This window comes from Anas platyrhynchos, chromosome 7, assembly GCF_047663525.1.
Source record: "Anas platyrhynchos isolate ZD024472 breed Pekin duck chromosome 7, IASCAAS_PekinDuck_T2T, whole genome shotgun sequence".
Classification (NCBI taxonomy): Eukaryota; Metazoa; Chordata; class Aves; order Anseriformes; family Anatidae; genus Anas; species Anas platyrhynchos.
In genome coordinates, this window is record NC_092593.1 from 34,004,259 (window position 1) to 34,025,907 (window position 21,649).

The following is a 21,649-nucleotide window of genomic DNA, read 5'->3' on the forward strand; positions in this document are numbered from 1 at the left end:
TTCTGTGGCTGAAGGTGAAACTCACTGTTATTCTCAACTTGATGTTTTGGGGATATATGTTTTTAATATCTCCTTCCTCCATCATTTCCCTCCATACCTAACTTTCTTAGAAGCAGTCTAATATCCCCTCCCCATATGCAACATTTTATAAAAGGTACTTCAGAGAAGTCCAGATTTCCAAATGGCCTTGCTATTCCCCTTTTCCATGATATAGTACATTTAATTCCTTATATTTTGAAAATATTTTTTTCTATAAATTAGGCCTATAATTTGCTTTTTTTTTAAGTAATGCTGAGAACAACTGTTGACATTGAGATTTTATTTGGTATCTCCTTAAAATATAGTAGATTCCTCAAGATGTTAATGCAAGCAATGAGGTTTGTGCTGCTCAGACCATTAAGGAGTGTATACTTTTCAGGGGGTACACATGCACATGTGGATGTAATTATTTTTTTTTTTTAAATATGTAAAAATGTCAGAAATAAATTGAAATTTTAGAAGCTCTCAGTGAGGGAGAAATTAGAATGAAAAATAGAATATAGAATTTAAATAAGCTATATTGCAGGATCATAAATAAAAATCTGCTCCCATATTTTGAAATTAAACTGTGTACTCTCCCATTCCATTTACAGAACTCAAACTGTGAACAGGGACATTCATAATGAATTTTGCCCTTTAGCTGGTAAAATAAGCTATTTGTAATTGAATATATAATTTTGTTAATTTGCTCAGTGCTAGCATTGGAGAGAGCATGTTTCTCACTTTTTAAAAGGAGCTAATGTGAAAAGCTGAAGTTTACAGAGTGGAAAAAAATGGTCTGAAGTGGAAGTGTTTCAGTATGCTGTTTGTAAGTAACTTCCAGCTCCCCGGAGTGGGGATGCCCTGCAGTGATGGTGCTTCTGCTCATGATAACCCAAAGGCTGCAGTGGGCTGACGCGCACCCAAGGAAGGCATGCTGATGTCATAAGAGTTGTTAGTGAGCATTTTATGTTCTAGAGAGAAAGCAACAAATTAATTAGGAGCAACCTGTTAGTTAGCACATACTAATTACATGTCGTCCTACTGCAAACATGCCTTTTGACACAGGCGATAGGAAAATGATAAGGGCAGGGGATCCACGTTCTTTATTCCGTGCCAGTGCTTCTCTCCTTCTATGTAGTCTCTTAATGTTTTACTCTTCCCACATAGCACTCGCGTTTTCTCCATCTGCTTGAATCATAATTCAAATTACAATTAAATTCAAAATTAAGTGTCGTGCACACAGAGTGAAGTAGCTAAGCAGGAGCAGCTTTACCATTCTGTGTCCTCACAGCACTTGCAATTATAAATAGTTGTACTCAAAGAAATAAGCAAACCAAAAGGAAAGAAGTGTTTCTTTTGCATTCCAGAATCTGGTTTTCTCCCCGAAACCAAAATTTGCTCTGTTTGCTGGGTCAAATTTTGAGAAGAACCTTCATTCCCTGTAACAGACTGAGTCGGGTATAATTTTAAAAGCTCACCTTTTTTCAACCTTTGCTTCCCCTTAAGAACCATTTCAAAAAGGAGGTGATATTTTATTCTTTTTCAGAGGATAATAATTTCTTTTCCTATGCTAGGAAAACAGTGCAGAATATTTCACTTGTGAAATTAAAGTTGAGGAAATAACTAATATCAGCGATATTCTGTGAGCAATTTTGTTGTTTGATTAGGACATGAAAATAGAAAAAAAGCCCACCACTCACACAAATCTATTTCTTTGGTATTTGCGATGTGCTTTTGTAAGATAGAAGTTCTAAAAGAAACTTCTAGGAAATATAGAAGCATTTTTCTTTTAATCTAAAGGAGACTTAAACTCGGATATCTGTGTAATCTCTGGATAAAGCCTTTCTAAATATTAGATGATGAAACAAATTCAGCAAAAATTAATGGGCAAACAAAACTCTAAATGAAAGAATGTGACCACTAAAAGCTTTTTCTTCTTATCAACATATCAAATTAAAATGTAATTCTAGTAATAATCTTTAGTTTAGATACATTTAAACCTATCTCTTTCATCTCTGTGCATTTGTAATATGTTTTGTTACAGCATTCAGGCCTCCTTGAAACTACCATTCACCTCTTGCTAGATGATACTGTTTTACTGCTTTATGAAATAGTGAGAAAGCTGTATTCTCATTTTAAAATGCCACTGGTTGCCTGCAAAAACTTAACGCCTTTTGTTGTGGGTCAAAGCAAGGTGCACCTTACTGATATAGAAGTTATATTTCTTAAGTAGTTTTGAAATTGTATTTCCTTGTGTATAAACAGAAGGACATTGCCAGCAGGACCCCTCTTTTTAGACAAGAATCCCTTCTTATAAATTATCCCAAGCCTGCATAGTAATGAGGCCATTTATATGGAAATAGATGCGCTACTCTTCTTTTGCCGGCTCTCGAGCAATTCATGAACTGCATTTCACATTATGAGAAGTGCTTCATGAATCAGATGAAAAGCCAAATTGAGACACTGGTAATTTCCAACTTCCGTTGATAAATACTGCTCCAAACATGAATTCGGTGAAAGAGCCAAGAGGTGCAAGACAGAGGAGGTGTAAGTGATAATAATGTCAGTGGAATTGAATGCTATTGCAGATAATGGTCTCTTCTTCTTGGGCTGATAAATAAAGAAGGACAGCAGAAACATTTATCAAAAGATAAACAATGAGCACAACTGAGGATGTTTATTTTCACAGAGGGAGATGCTTTTTATCTTCAGATCTGATGATGTATTAGTGATTTATGAATTATACTCAACAGTGTCTCCCAGTACATTAGCAGAGCAGGAACTTACCCAACTAAGACGGCTACTCCTTCTGACTTCTCTAGATAATGAAGATTTCTGAGAGAGAGGTAACACGCTATTCATAAAAATATAGTTTAAATGGGAATTGCTAGTATGGGAGCATAGAGGGAAAGTTGACTTAGATTTTCTTTTCAAGAAACTCCTAGCAGCTTTCTAACCAAATGCAAGCAACTTCAGGCAGACTTAGCAAGTATTTCAGGTGTGTTAACTCCAGTGAATAGCAATAATCATGACAAAGTCATGCTAAAATCTTAGCCTTCATGAATTCATTTTGAACTTCAGCATGTAATAAACTAAGGCTAGAATTGGAGTAGGGATGCCCTGGAGTGATAAATCTGTAAATAGGTAATTTGAAACTAATTTCTGATAAAGGAGTTACTGAACTAGGGATTTGTGACCTCATCTCACCTACCAGCTATTGAATATCATAACCACTTCAGGTAATTTTGGCATCACATACTGAAAAAATATTAGTCATATGTAACATTTCATATAACAAAAGAACAGCATTATATATACCTGCATGTTGTCAGCTTTTGTCATTTTGAATTTGACAATATTGCTTTTGGTTCTTAAAACTGTTGTTCTTTGAGTCTTGTAAATTATTTAAAATAAATTTCTTCATGATTGAAAGGAACACAGTTGGAAAGCAAATCAGTGAAGATGAGATCACATTTTAAGTCTCAACACTGTAATGGAGAAGAGACTGGCTTTTCTCTGGACTGAATTGCAATGTATTTATAACTCATGTTGGTACTGTATGATTTTATTATTATTGTGTAAGTGAGCACTTGCAGCGAGTAGATGTAAAACAAAAGGGTGGATAAGTGTTGTATTTTACTAGTGATATTATTAATGGAGTTTTGAGTATTTGTGTTAGAAAAGTATGTTGGACTGGCTACCTCGGTTGACTATGGTTGAACAACGATTTACCAGAACCTACAAAGCTTGAAGTCCTGCCACCCTTTGTACTTGAGGGTACTTGAACAACATACAGAAAAGATACAGGGTCATCCTGTTTCTGAGGTGGGAAGTCTGCTGTTGGGCTTTAATTATTTATTTTTCCTGTAACTGAAGAAATCACGTTTAGGATATTCCATATTTTCTTTGGGCAGTGAAGGAGTTTTACTCTTACAGCAAATGCTCCTGGAAAACAAAATGGATTGGAAATTGGAGGAGCAAGGAAGAGGGGGGAAAAATAAAAGGGAAAGATTGTGATGATCCTTCATCAGTAAAACTAGCAATGCGTCTTTTTCATGGCAGCCTGGTCCATCTTGGAGCTCCTGATCTCCTGGGAGGAGACTCACTACCTGTTCTTGGTGACGTGGTCTAATCTCTAAGGGGGTATTGCAGAAGCATTGATTTGAGGGAGAGGCTTAACTTCGTTTATCAGACTTGGAGGAAAAAGCTTGACAGCACCTCCAGTAAATATAGCAGATGAACTTGAGAATAAACTCAGTGAGTATTTAGGGATGTGAAATGGGACTGTATATCTCATGGGGCATACCCCAACCACACTCTGCTCCCATTGTCTTCTGTGGAACCAGAAAGTTCAGCTTGCTCAGGGATTTGTGCCTGTAGATATGAGTATAACTTTCAGCAACTTAAGACAAAAACTTGCTTGTCTTTCTCAAAATATCAGTTGTCTGCTTTTTAGATGAGATCTTTATTTTCTAGAAAGGTTTATGTACACAGGTGTACACCAGTGTATATTTATACGGAGATCTGTCACAGATACTCATCTTGAACTTTGTCCACTTGGTTATTATTGCATCAAGATAAAATATTGGACAATGGATTTTCTTCTTAAAAAAATAATAAAAAAGTGCAAAGGCAAGAAAATAAATGGAATAAAAGTGGAGATTTTTCTAACTATGTCAGTTCTGTATTTTCTTGATATCTTCTATTTCTTTTTGAGAAAATGCAATTCAGTATGGAGTGTACAGAAAAGATGCCTTAAAGAGTCTTTACAAATTGGCAGTGCATTTATTTATACACATTTCACCCTGACTCATTACATATCATCATGAGGCTCCCCAGGCTACACATAAAGAGAAGAGCAGCCATAAATCAAACTAGAGGCAGCTCTTTCATTTCTTCACTGATTTTTCAGATTTTTTTCTTCTAGTAATACACACAGAGAACACGCTTCTTTTTTTTTTTTCCCCTTATTACTCACAGAGGGAATAATATTCCCTGTATTGTCATTCATTCTATCCAATACTAATGGTAATAATGATGATCCTCATTGCATACGTGTTTTAAAGCAGGGTATAATTCTATGGAGATACAAGTACGTTATTTTTGCCATCATTCATCTAATCTCTTTAATGTTTTTATTTTTTTCTTTCTAGCCAACTATTGGTTAATCTTAAACTTTTCTGTTACTAAGATTAAAAGTTTCTGCTGAAAAACTCTTGGTTAGGTGTTTTATCCTTCTGATTTTAAGTATTTGGAAAAAAAAATCTTAAATGTGACATGCATGCATCTTTTTTACTTTTATATAAAAACGAATCAAAAAAATTTGAATATTTGATTGCAATCAGAATTGAATTCAGTGTTTTCTGAGCAATCTCTTGCAACCTGTATCTTTAGTAATTTCCATTGTTTCCCTGTGGGTGGTATTCTTTCTGCCTCATTTTAGGCTAGTCTCTTGAAACAATCTGTCTAGACTCTTAATGCTCAATGAAGTGAGAAATGCTGCTCTGAAGGATGCTGCACAGTACCTAAGTGAGGATTCTACTCTGAATTGCTTTCTGGAGAAACAGGGCTATATTCCTTGTCAGTGTAGGAAAATGTCTCACTTCCCTATAGGAAACAGATGACTCATTAATGAGTGTAAGCATCTTTATCTGTGTTGTTGTTGCTGTTTTTTTTCTCCAATTCAGATACTGATATTCTGGGTGTTCAAAGTGTATTGCAGAAGGGTCTGTCAATGCGAACCAAGAAGATAGGGCTTCATCAGACTTTGTGTAGTTCACCACAAATATGAGAGTGTGCTTTCAGAGGCCTGAAAAAGCAAATGTGGGTGCCTGGGCAACATTTCCAAGAACTGTAGTTCTTGGAAAGTGGCAAAGTAACTAGTGAGGCTATGAGGCAAGTTCATACAAAGGGCGCAAAAGGGAACTCTGGGCTTGAGGCAAGAGTCAGCAAGCTGCTGCTCCTGAGCATAGTCTGAAGCACAATGAAGTGAATTGTCTTTTTCTTTTCTTTTTTCTTTCTTTTTCTTCCTCCCTACAGGGTTGTTTAGTCCAAGTAGGGAAGAAAGTAAAGATTTATTCATGTAGGAAAATAAGCAGGGATTGACAGGGCTGAGGGAGGCAAAGTCCTCCTTCAAATCTGGTCGCTAGCTGTGACATTTTTAACTTCTGAGTTGAGTACATGTGTAGAGGAGTTCATTAAAGAATGATATGTTTAAGATTCAGGCTTATTACAAAATAGAATTATGTGAGAAGAGAGGAAGGGGCAGAAATGTTAAGAAATATCCCTTCCCCCAAACCCATTGTAGTCATCTTTTGATAAAAGATTATCTTTTCCTGAAGGAAAGCCTCTTGGGAATTTGCTGGGACGTGTTTGTTCAACAGCTTAAAGATCATGACAGAAGGTGGCTGGCATAAATTTTAGATGTCAGTGGAGGTGAGAATTTAATCTCACTGATGTTCAGGTTGGCAAAGATCGTCCAAAATGGGAAGTATTAATTAACGTTGTTCTTCACCCAGTGGAATATCGATCTTTATGGATTAGAAGGAATGTTTTCTATTTCCAAATAATATCACAAGAAAGGTTCTTTTTGGCACTGCTTTTGGTACATTTTAATAATTTTTGTTATTGTAAGTGATTGATGCTGTTGTTAATACTAAATGTTTTACATTTTTTTCCATCAGTTTTTGGAAGTGAGATAACTGAGCATTTCTTTCTAAATAGAGCACAACAATGATTTTTGATCCATAGAGTTTAGATAAATGTCTTAATTAGGGATTAAGAAAAACAGGCATATTTTTGGGATCACGAATTTCTTAGCTATTAAGGCAGATCACTTCTTTTTGTAGCTCTGTAATATACTGCCCATCTCGTTGGTGTCTTACTAGAATGAATAAATGTACTGCAAAAGGAATTTCTGCTGGGGGGAGAACGCTTCTTTCAACAGCTTCTTGTGCTCCTCAGCTGGAGGAAGGATGCTGGTGCTACCTCAGCTCTAATGGTTGTTTCAGTGAGCTACAACTGAGTGGCAGGGCCATGTTAAATTTTAGAGAATAAGGGACAGTGGAATAGATTTCTGTATCTTGGTGCAGAAGCACTAAACTTGTGAGGTGAAGACTGTACATGAAACCTCACTGGAGTTATTTGTAGAACATTTCCAGTTCGACTTCTAGCCTGCCTGTTGGAGGAACGTCCTGGGGATGCCCTTTCCTTCTTCTTTTTCAGCACCGTTTCTGCAGCTGAATGGGATGTAGCCTTTGTCTGTAAAAAATATATGTAACTTAAATAATATCCTTGCAGTTTTACATTAGAAGGATAAAATAAATAATTGTTATTATCTGGTTATATATAAATGTTACTTAAAGGGAAAACAATGTAGTGCTCTTCAACTGTGATTTGTTCTGAAAATATTTTTCTTCTATGCTTGATTCCTTGTTTATGGACCCAGTGCATTACAAAGCATGATCCCACTATGTTAATCAGTGTGCTCCAAAGGATGGTAACTTACAACTGTTTTAATTAATTATCACGTTACGTAAGCCCACCAGATGTGAGCTTGGATTTCTGGAACCAAGTATGAACACTGATGCTTAACCACATTTCTGCTTTTCTGGTAGCATAACTGTGGTGGTTTTACTCAGCTGGGCAGCTGAACTCTACCACAACCGCTCTCCCACTCCCCATCCTCAAAGGGAAAGGGGGAAATTTATTACCTATGACTAACTAGCCAGAGCAGTGAGAAACTAAAACCCAAACAAGCAATGAAACTAAAAACACCTCCCCCCCATCCACTCTCTTCTACGTCTTTCCCCAGAGCAGCGCAGGGGAATAGGGGCTGTGGTCAGTCCCTGCGGCCTTATCTCTGCCGCCTCTTCATGGTCCCTCTCCCCACGGGGTCCCTCCCACAGGATGCCGTCCTTCCCGAACTGAGCCTGTGGGGGCTGCCCACAGGCTACAGCTCTTCAGGAACTGCTCCCACACGGCTCCGTCCCACTGGGTCCATCCCCCAGGAGCAAACTGCTCCAGCACGGGTCCCCCAAGGGCAGCAGCTCCTCCGTAGACCCCCAGCTCCTGCGTGGGCTCCTCTCCACAGGCTGCATCTCTGGCCTAAGGTCTGCTCTGTCAGCTCTCCACAGGCTGCAGCGTGGAGATCTGCTCCATGTGGCACCCATGGGCTGCAGGCGGACAGCCTGCTCCACCAGGGGCCTCTCCACAGGCTCCAGGGGAACTGCTGCTGCCTGCCTGGAGCACCTCCTGCCCTCCTGCACAGGCCTGGGTGTATGCAGGCCTGCTTCTCACTCCTTACTCTCCCAGCTGATGTTATGCCTAGCAGAGAAGGACCTGGGAGTGATGGTTGATAGTCGGCTGAATATGAGCCAGCAGTGTGCTCAGGTGGCCAAGAAGGCCAACGGCATCCTGGCTTGTATCAGAAACACTGTGACCAGCAGGGCTAGGGAGGTGATGGTCCCCCTGTACTCGGCTCTGGTGAGGCCGCACCTCGAGTACTGTGTTCAGTTTTGGGCCCCTTGCTACAAGAAGGACATCGAGGTGCTCGAGCGGGTCCAGAGAAGGGCGATGAAGCTGGTGAGGGGTCTGGAGAACAAGTCCTACGAGGAGCGGCTGAGGGAGCTGGGCTTGTTCAGCCTGGAGAAGAGGAGGCTCAGGGGCGACCTTATCGCTCTTTACAGATACCTCAAAGGAGGCTGCAGTGAGGTGGGGGTTGGTCTATTCTCCCACGTGCCTGGTGACAGGACGAGGGGGAATGGGCTAAGGTTGGGCCAGGGGAGTTTTAGGTTGGATATTAGGAAGAACTTCTTTACCGAGAGGGTTGTGAGGCATTGGAACAGGCTGCCCAGGGAGGTGGTGGAGTCACCATCCCTGGAGGTCTTTAAAAGACGTTTAGATGTAGAGCTTAGGGATATGGTTTAGTGGCGGACTGGTTAGTGTTAGGTCAGAGGTTGGACTTGGTGATCTTGGAGGTCTCTTCCAAACCACATGATTCTGTGATTTTTTTTTTTTTTTCTTTCTTCTTTCTTAATTCTGCTCTCACAGAGGTGCAAACAACATCTCTTACTGGCTTGGCTCTGGGCAGCAGTGAGTCCCTTTGGAGCTGGCTAAAACTGGCCCTTATCTAACACGGAGCAGGTTCTGGACTCTTCTCAGAGAGGCAACCCCTTCATTCCTCTGCTACCAAAATGTTGCAATGTAAACCCAATACAGTAATAAAAGTGCAGATGTAGGTAAGGTAAAGGCTATGCAAAGGGAGTGAACGTAGTCTGGGGAAAGTCTCGGGAAATAAATACTGGTTTTACTTAGTGATTTTAAGGTTCAGCGTTTTTATTTGTAGGCCCTTTTAGTAAGGACCTGCCATCTTCTCATGCTCTTCTTGTGCTTTTGTTTTAGGAGAAATAGGAATAAGCAGACTTTATAAAGAAGGAAGCCTGTCTACATGGGGTTCAAACCAATATTGATGGAGGATGCTTTCTGGAAACCCCTTTATGTTCTGTCACAGCATCCAGTTTCTTGCTTCATGTTAAATAAGGTCCCGCTAGTTTTAGTTGTCTTCCCCATTGTTTACTGCATAGCTCACCATTGCTCTCATTGGAAAAGCTGTAAGATCTTAATCATAATGGATATGTTATATGCTTTATATTCAATTAAAAACAAAGCACAAACACCCTCTCAAAATACTTTGAAGTAAGCTTAACATTTTCATGAATAATTTAGTACACTTTTGTATGATAAAAATAGGAGAACTAATTTCATGATAAAAGTGCTGTTTCTGGAGATCAGCATTCATATAAAAATAATTAGAATATTTTAAAATTGTGAGGTCAGATCCTATCTACTGATGTTATATTTAACAAACTTTCAGCTACGAAGTGTGGGTGAACTTATACGGCTTGTGTTGAAGCTGTAAATGTGTTAATGGTCTTGCAATTCCTAGACACAAAATATTTGCTCTATATACATTGTTCCCTACTAAATGTCTAGTAGAAAGCTATTGTCGTAATTCTACTCTCTTCTCAGTATTGTTTAAGTAACACCAAGTATTCTTAACTGTAGGGGATCAAATGCTTTACTTCAGTAATGCAAACTGAACAATGCATAAATCGTTATCTGTATCACCTTGCATTGTGCTACGTACAGTACAAAGTTTTAACAGTTCAGTGCTCTAAATGTTCTTCAAAAACCTTGTTTGATATATATATATCAATATATATACATAATATATATATTATGTATTAATGTTTTTCTATTAACCTGAAAACAACTTTTAAGGAAACCACTCATTTATAGATGCTTATGTCCCATCTTTCCATAAGCTCTGACGTTAATCATGTCATCTGATGTGACTTGATCTGACTACTTCTACTATTTAAAAGCGTATAAGGTAGTATGCTTCCTCGGTTTGTGATCTGCTACGATACAGCCAGAAGAAATAGTTGACATTCCACTAATTTTGCAGTGATAGGCTGTCATCTATATTGATCAGTATCCGCTGCAGGTGTCAGCCCAAAGGTGAAGTTATTTCTTGCTTTTAGTGCTGTGCAATGGAGGGCAATCCTCTACATATCTGATGCCACGTTAGACCCATTTCTTGTCAGTGAGAATAATGAGTTTTTGACATGAATGTGCAACAAAGCGATGTGGCAAACAGTGCCAGTTGTTTACAACCCTAAGACATGGTAGATTTGGCAAGATTGGAAGGATGTATATGAAGTGGGTTACACAACTGAATTGCATAAACTTACTCATGTTCTTATCTAGTTCCCAATCAACTTTGTGCAAATAAGTTCGCATTCAGCAATAAGGAGACCTGATTTTAAGCTTTGATGTGAACACAGGCAAGAAAGTTCAATTTTTTCCCAGTGTGTGAGCATAGAACTTCCTACATGCCCTCAACAAATGCCATGGCAAGGTTAGAGAGTGGTTAGGCTTCCTTGTTTTTTTTTCAGATTTTTTTTTTTTTTATTTTTTTCTATTTCATTATTCTTTGGGATGGGTAGAATGAGTCTATTGTAAATCTGTTTGGGAAATCAGCACCAAATTTAGTTTGCTGATTTTACAGTTAAAGGAAAAAATTGTGCTTGAGTATGAAAAAGAAAGAAAATGGACGTTTAATTGCACTTGTTTTTGTGGCTATCAAAGTTCAGCTTTTAGAAAGTGTCTATCATTGCTTTAATAGTGCTTGGAAGTGATTTACTGGTGGGTTGTTTTTTTTTTTTTTTTTCCATCAGTAACTGCCAACATGACTGCTACACAGCTGACAGAAAGTGGAAAAAATCAGTTTTTATTACTGTCGCTGCAAATTCCAAATTTCAGGCATACTCATATCCATTTTTCTTCCCTAAAAAAGATTCTCTTTAAAGAGGTGGTTGGGTGAGATGATATGTTTGCAGACAGGGAATTGCGTTCATATACATCACATAGGAAATCTCCCATTTTCTCAAAATTCCCATTTCAAAGTATTCACGAAAGTAAATCATTTAGTCCAACGGTATCGTTCAGCAGGGTTTAATCTAAAGGTATATGGTTAAGATTACCAATTTAATTTTGTCATCTAAAAGTTTCTCATTCAAATCAAATGGCAGAAACAACATTATATGAATAAAACTGTTGTCAATAAATTATCAAAAAATGAGTTAGTGGATGCTTTAAATTACATAAAGGTTGAAAAATAGCACTAATCCATGTTATTATCCAATATTTAAAAACAGCAAACATTAGTATAATTAGATTATCAGGTAATATTTAATTGATTATCCATACCTGTCATAAAGAAGCAAGCGCATGAGAAATAGTAAATGAAAAAGCCCAGACATGCAACTAGGGAAATGCATGTTCCTGAAGCTATTACCAGGACAGACCCCTAAAGCAACAAGATGGGTTTTCTTTAATTGAATTCCACTCCCAATCTGGTTGGTGTTTTGAACCTCTATTTAAAAGACTTGTCTCCAGGGAAACGAGATCTATGTGGGCCTGAGAGACTCTGACTGACAAATTAACGTGTGGTTATAGTCAGAAAAGTGACTCTGGAAAAATGACATTGTGGGGTTCCATATTTTTCGTTCTCTAGGACTTCCAGATCAAATTTGCTCAGATGACAAGTCAATCAATGCTTTTCTAACTGGCAGCATTTCAGCTCAGCGTGGGAACTGAAAATCAAGCTGTGTTATTTCTTCCTCTTATTTCATGGCTCGCGATGCCAGGCATCAAAACCGAGATGGCATTATTGCTTACGATCTGCAAGCTGAAACCCAGCTCCATCTCGCACAGAGCGGTGCAGAGCGTTTCTGATCAGCAGCAAACTGATAGCAAGTGCTTGGGCCTGGGTGTCAGGATGATAATTCTCCAAAGCTGAAGTGTTGAGCAATGATGGGTGTTGTGGTCTTAACTTGATTAGTCTCACTCTTCATCTTTTTTAAACAAGAAATGATCCCCTTTCTTTGTGGGTCTTGTGCCTACTATAAGGTGTCCACCATTCAAATTGAGAAGCCACAACTTAGACTGTGGTTAGTTCTTTAATCTGCCTTCCCTAATTTATATTGATCCTTGGTTAGAATATTCCTTGTTTTCAATTTGTTTGACTATAACTTCATAAAAGTCCCCATCCTGGAGCAGGTTAAGTATGTAACACCTTTCTCACCAGATAACATAGCTACTTATTCTTAAATAGATTTTTCACCTTTCTCTGCTTTTTAATCTCTTTTGCCTGCTTTCATGTTGTGAAGGTAAAGAGTAACTAGAAATGGAGAGCAGGAACCTGCTGAGGAAGTTGTGCAAGATGTTAACTGGAGGATATAGAAATGTCATCTGAGAATACACACTGTTTCAAAAGCCAAAAGGAAAACTTGCAGAGAATCAGTTTGGTTATAAATTTGTTAGAGATCCAGAGGAGGGCCAAGCTAACAGGTTACCAGAGTGTTTCACAGCTGAAGGAGAGTAATTAATATGTTATTATTCTGACTCTTCCACCTAACACCCAACGGTGTTGCTGCTGTGATTTCCAACCACTTCCCAGAACTGCATTAAGATCTCCAAGTCCCGCTGGAGGCCAGAAGGCTGGACCTGCCTGCAGGATGCTTCTGTCCCACCTGAAACTTCCCCACGGGAGCAGATGAGAAGGGGATGACTGGGCAGGACAGTGGTTGGGGAAAGCCAAATGCTTCCTGCAGTAAATGGCAAGTGCTTGGAAAGAAGAAACAGATGGTGTTACATTAATGCTTCTCCTATGTACATGGACACGTCTAGGAGCTCACGTTTATGAGGAACTCGTTTTGTTTTCAGGGAGAACAGTTGGTAGTGTTTCAAAACAGAATAAGCTTCAGAGGTGAGACTATTGCTCAATTAGCAACAGTACAAAAGTCGGTCTTGTTTGTGGTTTCACAATTTTCTTTCTGGAAGAACTGTTTGTGCAAGACAGCAATTTATTTTGATGGTTTGATGTTTTTCACTTTTATTTGTATTTCAGATCAGCTTTTTTAAAAAACAAACAAAAAAAAAAACAACAAACAAAAAAGGACTAGGCCACATATCTTGTATTTGGACTGGAATGGCATGAGATTTGTGGAGGCCAAATGGGAGCATATTGCTCCATCTTGGATCAGTGGGAAGTCCATTTATTGAAAATGCATTGTGCACTGAACAGGCCAACTGCACGTCAATGGTTAAAGACTGTCCAGAGTTGTCTCTGCGTGATCTCTGCTGTACTCTACGGGATCTCTTACCATACGGACCTCGTTCCAGTAAGCATGCTGGACCAGAGGATCAATATTTCATGCTGAGTTTATATTCAACCTTGCCTTGATTTTCTACAGAAACAAAAGAAAGGTGTGTTGGGAGGCTTATCCTCTGTATTGCTAGCGGGTTGAGGTGCACCTTTGTGCACTAGCTGATTTCTCTCACTCTTCTTGTAGGTAGTGGCAGTGGTTGATATTTTTCACTGAATACCCGTGCAATGACTGGCCCTTTCCGGAAAACATAATATACATGTAATTTTAACACAAGCACTCTTTTTAATGCTTGAGTTGGGTGAAACTTTTTCTCTACTTGGCCATTTCATACCAGAAAGCATATTATCTGTAAAATTCATCCAAATCGATATGCTTTCTTTGTTACCAGTAGTGCCATTTAATGATAGCAATATTGTTTCACTTTTTACTTGTTTTGTAATCTACTAAAATAAAACTACTTTTTAATATTATTTTCCAATCAACCATTGTCAGGCATTTTATGTTTCAAAATTATTTACATAAGTATATCATTATTCCAAAATAATCCTTTTTGCAGATGAGTGCTGCACTAAAATTTCCTCTTATTATTACTTTTGACATCAATACTTTATTGAATTGGCTGTTTCCAATTTAATTATACTTGCTTCATTGTCTAGGTCACCTTTTAAACAAAATTCATATCAGTATGAAATTGCTGGTATTACTAAACTGGATTGTGATGTTTCTATTCTCATGAAGATAATTTTTCTTTTTCACTCATGTTTGTGGAAAGCTAAATTAACATTAATTTATTGAAAGAGTTTAGAAATTTATTATTGCTGGTAGTAAAAAAAAAAATAAAAATGTACATAATGCTTGCTTGTTTAGCTTTCATAAAATATATGGGATACATTATTCTAATTAAGTAATCCTTTGTTTAATTTCTCTTTGTTCCAGAAAGTGAAAAGATGAAGTAATATTCATATATTTTTTACTTTTTAATTTCTGAGAGATGTAATCCATTAGGACTTCTTACAAACAAGCAAAAACAGTGGTCTTTACTCTGAGGAATACAAGGTAGTGGGCATCTCTCCAACACGTGTCTAAGCCCCCAGGCAATCCTACTGGGCTTGGATGAAAATAATTACATTCACAGTTGTTTTAGGATTAGGTTCTAAACTCAAATTTGGCACAACAAATAGTGGCCATAAATAAATGAACTCAAACGTAGGAGGGCGGGTTCACTAATAGCATAGATATAACTGTGATGACAAAATAAATGGTGACTATAATAAGACCATGTTGGTATTTCAGACTGCTTATAAACATCTGCATAGTCTCACTATCCTTTCAAGTTGAGACATGTTTTTAATAAGATTGTTTTGAGGATAGTATTAGCTGCGTTTTATTAACAGAACCAATGCTAAGCTGATCACCTTCCTACTTGTAGCTCTTCTACTAAATGGCTTTTGTTTTTCATAGTAGATGTCTTATTGGCAGGGCTATGGGGCAAACAGAATATAGGTTTGTATCCCTATCACTTTGTCAGTTTATGAGAATTTGTATAAATACCATTGTTCAGATTTGACTTTTTATTTCAACAGTTTTCATGGTAATATTTCTATAGTCAGTGCCTTTTTTTTTTTTTTTAATGGCATAAGCATATCTACATGAATGAGTATACCTGTTTATGGGGTGGTACATATGTAAAACAAAAGCAATTTTCTTAGTGCAGAAGCCGAGAAAGTTGCCTTTCAGCCTAGTTGCCTAATTTAGTACAGAAAAATGCTTTAAAATCTTTTAATATAAGGTCAAGCTATGGAGGAAAGGTCACATCACTGAGTTTCTCCTGCATGTTTCTCTCCATCTCAGATGTGTGTGTTTTTTTAAGCACAATATGAATATGTTTGTGGTATAAAATCTTCATTGCACCTGGTGCCCATTAGCTATATGCAGGTGCACGCTGAGTGCCTCTGCAGAACCGTGACCCATTAACTCATGGCGGAGGCGAGCTGTCCTCCTCTACGGCTGGACTTCAGAGTTGTGAGTGCCCATCCGGCAGCCTTGCTTTGGCTGCTTGCTGCCTTTATTCACACACCAGGACAGCATGCTGGAAGAGACCCAAACATATCTATATCAGGACACCTGGAGCGTCCTGCATCAGTGTTCCCACAAATGTGAGTGTGTCTGAAGACAAAATAATGCTGGTGCTAGGTCACTGCCAGTGTAGCAAACAGATCCGATCCAGCCTGGTTTCTCTACACATGTCTTTCACCCCCGTGAGATATGCAGAATTACCTTGTTGCATTATACCGACCTTCAGTCAAAGGGGATATGTGCTTACCATCATTTATCTCAAGTTATACTTGGCAGAAATTTTCATATGTACGCATGTACCAACATGTAGTTGCCAATGCTATTAAAGAAAGGTACCTTGGGACTGGTGTGCACATTCGTGCCGACTTGATCTTCAGCACTTGCTGTACTTTCAGTGAGCTAGGCAAATCCTTGTTCCTTCTGAATCTGTTTTCCATGCTGTCAGAGAGATGAATATGAGATGATCGAACCAGGAGCTCAGCAATAATTCTCATGCTCAGTTTGAGAAAAAGAGATGTTGGGCAAATCTCTGCGTGCTTCACAGGAAACGTTGACGTTTTATAAACAATAGCAACTGTGCCTTTGCAAAATGTCTCTTTTCAGTTCATGAGAAAGTTTGAAGAGTGGAGGAAACTTCTTTAGGGGAAAGAAATCCTAATGTAAAAACAGCATTTCATTTACAATGATACAATTCAGCCATAATGATAACCTATGGTATGCTGTTATGTTATGCCAAATCACGCACAGAGTAAAACCTTTGAAGTAAACATTTTTATTACCTCAGTCCCTTCGTTTTGCTGCTTTCTTCTGTAGGTGCAGGTTATGCTCAAACTGACTTTAACATATTTTTGTTTCTGTCAGCAGCTGCTGAAGTTTAGGGTAGCAAGTTCATTTTGGAAACTGAGTGTGTTAACGTTTCCAACAGGAATGTGTTACAGATCGTCTGTTTTGTGCAACATCTAAAAATGCTTTATGTTATGAATTGAGAACCAAATTTCCAAATGTCCAAATCTCACATAGACTAAAAAAGCTCACTGTCAGCCAGCTTTATTCAGTGCACATCTTCTGACTTTTACAGCAGAAGAGCCTTTATCGTGGTCCTGAGCCCTCATGCATCATCAGCAGCGGGCAGGAGTTTGTTGGATTCCCTTGTGTTTGTTTGGAGCAGTGCTCTAATTTCCCTGATGGAAATATTGAATAAAAACACAGCCTTGACTGGTTGCCTAATGTTTCCAATCTTATGGAGAGGTTTAATAAATGAGGCCCTGCAACTTTTATTTAGTGTCTTCAGGTGGTAAATTAACTACAAGAGGGCTTCCCTATTGTTCCCTGAGAGCAGTGAAAGCACAGTGAGAATTAAAAGCAAAACACTAATTTAAATCTGAGTGTAAGGGCTAGAGAGTTCAAACAGAGCCAATCCTTGGTTCTCACTAATATCCATACGGAGGCAGAACTTTATAGAAACTAAATTTAAATATAGAGTATTCATTTCAATATATGGGCTCGTTTATAAAATGTAGGTAAGTGCAAAGCATTTTGAACGATGGAAATGAATCCAGTGAATATTTTCTGATAAAAGCTCTGTCATCGGTAGTAAGCAACATACTTTCAGTGATGTGTGTTTTATGGCAGTCGGTCTCGCTACCAGACCATGAACCGATGTAAAGAGGCGCCTGTCCACTGAGGTCTGTGCTGGCTGGCAGTCTAAAGCAATGGAATAAAAGTTTTATGGGTTTTATTTTCGTGATACATGCTGGACAAGAGCAAAGAGAAAAATTCCCTTTGCTTTGTCTCCTGCTTGTTTTCTCACCTGCCTCTTGTTCTTGGCAGATGTGCAAAAGGGGCCTTGGAGGAGAGAATCAACAGCTGCATGGCAGAGGAGATCTAGCCTGGCTTGGTGGTGGATGGATAAACATGTAAGCATTGCCAAAAAGGCATGTCTGGGAAAATCGAGAGGATAAATCTGTATTAAAACATTTGCAAAATATGCGAAGTACTGGAATATGGTAGGATCTCAGGGTCTTCTAAGGTCTATTTCTTGTAGCTGGTTCCTCACCACAGCAGCGGCAGCATGTGTGATGCACTGCCTTTGGGCTTTTTCCCGTGTGTCCTACATGCAAGTGAACAGGCTCACGGAGGGGCTTCCCGTAGTAGGAGCAGTAATGGGACACCCCTGAGTCATGTAGTGAAATTCAGAGGAGTCTAATGATTGAGGGTCCTGTCCCTCCATCAGATTGCGTTGTCCCATGGCATTCAATTTTTATAAGGACCAAGGCATCACAAGCATTGCTTCCCAGGGAAGCTGAGCTAAGAAAATAACATGGCAGCCAAAGAAACAGAGGAGGGTGCAGATGGCACCAAAAAGGGTGGGGGGGAGACAAAAATACCAAAGTTATCAGAAGAGAAAAAATGCCAAAGCCTGGGAGAGTTGGGCCATCTGCTTCTGTTGCAGCATCTCAATGTGAATATGTCTCCTGTCTTTGTCTCTCTTTGTCAGCAAAGAGGGGGTGAACTATGTGAAGCTTAACATGAAGGCTGTGGTATTTGCTTTGTAAAACAGATGATGAAGTAGCCTGCATTAAGAAAAGCTCATTTTATTCACTGTGATTTGCAGACGATCCCTCTGAGCAGCGAGGGCTGTGGCAGCAATTTGTTCTGTGCAGACTTTGCACAGTAGCAGTAGCTGTTTCCAGCCTGGTCTGTGTTTTTACAGGGCAATACCTGGTGGAAAACCATTAATCCCTTGAGCAAAGCAGTGCCTGCTATCATTTTCCACATCTCAAGTGTAGCTAAAGCTAACTTGTGTAGCTATAAGTGACTCAGCTGAGTGCTTCTTCTAACCTATATGGATCAGGATAGCTGAGCTAAAGGTTGCTCCCGGGGATTGGGCTAGTTTGGGGAGTTCATAACAGAATACAAACCCTTTGGCTCTTGGCTTGCAGATGTCAGTCCGGAATGACAGGAAGAATTACATTTGCATGGCGTGCGTGCTAAAGCCAGGCTGTTCTGCACCAGCCTGCAGTACAGCTGACACATGGTGGCAAGAGCTACAAGGAGACTAATAATCCCGTGTTCATGCCACATAAACCATCCCTGGTGACCTCTTTAGTTTCCACCAGGTCATGATGGACACACTTGGGCACCTTAGGTAGGAGTTTGCAATGCTCTTGCCTCTTCTGGAGCTTCTGGGGAACAAAGGAGCTGGATGTCACGGTCAATCTGGCTCTAAATTGACTCACAAGTATATAATAGACCCAAAATGAATGCCATACACTGGATCTGGAGTTAGAGTTTCAATGTTTCAGAAGAAGGAACGTTTTACATGAATACAAATTTTGGGTGAAACAGCCATGGTAAGAGTTTAACACACTGCGAACCTGACGTGCTGATGGCGGAGAGAGGAGAGCGTGCGAGTCCCTTATTTAATTAAATAGGAAGCCTGCATGATGGTTATACCATCTCTGTGAGAGGCTCTGCAGTTTTTAGTTTGGCATGCAGCACTTTAAATAGGGGAATGGTTAAATGACAGCCACAATAACATGTTATACTGTTCATAGCAGTCAGGTGTCAGCAAAATGGATTGATTTCTATTAGGCAGTACTAAAAGAGCATTGGATTCAATTGAATGAAGTAAATGTGCTGTAATCTCTCTCTGAAGTTTCTTTCATTTTCCTGTAGTTACCTGAGAGCAGTAAAAATGTATGTGTACATGCAGATATTAAAGAATTAGAGTGCAGACACTGAAAATAACGTCCAGGAATCTGTGCTGGAGTCATATTCCTGTCTAGTGTTTCCAACACTTCTGCACAGGATGCAAATTTCTACACCCAAGCTTAAAATAGTATTTTCCCAAATGCTCAAGGAAAGATGCAGCTGCCAGAGAGAATGCAGTTCTTTATGACAGATTAACTTAAACCATTCTAGGGCTATAGAAACCAAGTGTATTGCTTTAGCTGTAAGCCAGAGTGGTTAATATATATACAATGTATTTGTTATTTAGTACTGCTAATTTGATCTGAATTTCACTCACTGTATGCTTATCCTGAAGTCAATAGCAGAGAATTTCCATCCTTGCAGGGATCCACTGGACACACGGAATAAGGACAGAAGTTTATCTCCTTGTATAACCTCCCGCTTATAATTACTGAGCAAAATAACAGCAGCAAGATATGACAAAAGTTGAAAACGAGGGCTTGCTGCAGGGACTGCTGTGCATTTTCTGACCCGTTCACAGGTAGGCAGAACTTGGAAACTGGGCTCAGTGTCCACAGTGTTCAGCTTTACCTAATGGACACAGCTTCTCTTCAGCTTGTGCTTGTACTGAGCTGGTTTTCAATTTATTTCGCAGTGAAAAGCAAAGCAAAGTATTGTTCTCCATTTAAAACCTGGGTCTTGCTGTGTGAACAAGTTCTTTTTTATTTTATTTTTTTTCTGATAGCTGAGATTATTTATTTTTTTATTTTTTTTTATTTTTTTTGCCACTTCCCATTCCTGAATACTGCTGTTTTAGAAGATGGAACGTAAACTCTCCTTTGATTTTGCTCCTCCGGTTTGTTTCAAACATTTGAATATCCTGCTATTAGGAAGCCAAATTGCCAGTGTTTGTCACAGTGTTTTATGTGATCTCATTTGTTTCCTGAGTAGAAGAAATAGATATTTGAGGTTGTTATTGTATATTGTGATTCTTATCATGCTTTTACAGAGGTGTAACTCAGTTGACTGCAGTCGAGATGCTTCTGATTTATACCATGGAAAAAGGAGAGGGGGAATAACCAGGTCATGATGTTTTAAGGATGATATCTGTAGCAGATGATAGTAGTCCACATAGCAAACTGGATAGATGCAAGATATTAAATCAGAGGAACCAATATCTCAGTTTTATTTCTTTTGAACTTTGGAGCTTTCTTTTGTCACAGTTATGAGGAAAAAATACTGTATGCTCACAGGAACGAAGGAAGGAAACTGAATTGTTTGTATATCATGAACACGAGTGTGGTGTGAGACTTTTTTTTCTTAAAATGGTCGTGAGGGGCATTACGGATGCATCTGTAAAAGCTCTAAAGTGGAGTTGTGTGCATCCTAAATAGCAGAAAATTATAGAAGTAGTAGTGCTATGATTTGATGTCCTTTTCCTGAATCAGCTCCAAACTGAAACTGCAGATGCCAGAAGAGACCAATTAGTACGAATATCAACGCTGTAACTGAGCTACCCAAAATAAGTAACTGAGAAATTGTCAAGGAAAGATTTGAACAAAATGATGGCAGGATTAAAACAGTCATTAATACTGAAAAGCTAAGATAGGGGGAAAGGGGCGATGAGCATTACAGTGCAGCTAACCATGCAGCCTACAACAGTTTTGTAATTAAGAAGCCATTAGTGGTCTGCATGCTGGATAGCGTTATCCCAACTCCCACATCATGTCAGTTAAAACACTGTTAATGTGTTTGATGCATTATGAGGTAAATCAGACATAAACTAAGAAGATACACTTAACCTCCATGCTTTTACAAGAGTTGGGGAGGTTTTTACTACAAGTGCTCAAGGGGAACATGACATCTTTTTATCTGGCTTCCCAATTCAGAGTGTTGGGGCTGACACTCTGGAGAACAAGGGGTCGGTCCTTGGTCATACAACCAAGACATGACATTTTTTCCTCCAGTGAGTCTCTAATTTTTTTGCTTGTGGAGAAGAAATCGGGATTACTATGTTTATAAAAGTAGTCGGAGTGTTAGAGGTTAAAAGCATTGTGTTGTTAGTGTGTGCGTGTTATCACCAAAATCATTCAGCTTCACACTTTGACAACGTGCCCATCTGT

The 21,649-nt window shown here is 38.9% G+C and overlaps 1 protein-coding gene across 8 annotated transcripts in view; it reads left to right on the forward strand.

Annotated features, from left to right (window-relative positions):
• Positions 1–21,649, forward strand: part of ZNF804A (zinc finger protein 804A) — a 448,502-nt gene that overhangs the window by 219,785 nt on the left and 207,068 nt on the right. For all 8 annotated transcript variants that reach the window (XM_072040465.1, XM_072040467.1, XM_072040466.1 and 5 more), the window contains 2 exons: positions 17,664–17,749; positions 19,911–20,067. The gene's annotated coding sequence lies outside the window, so the exon portion shown is untranslated. The remainder of the gene's footprint in view (positions 1–17,663; positions 17,750–19,910; positions 20,068–21,649) is intronic.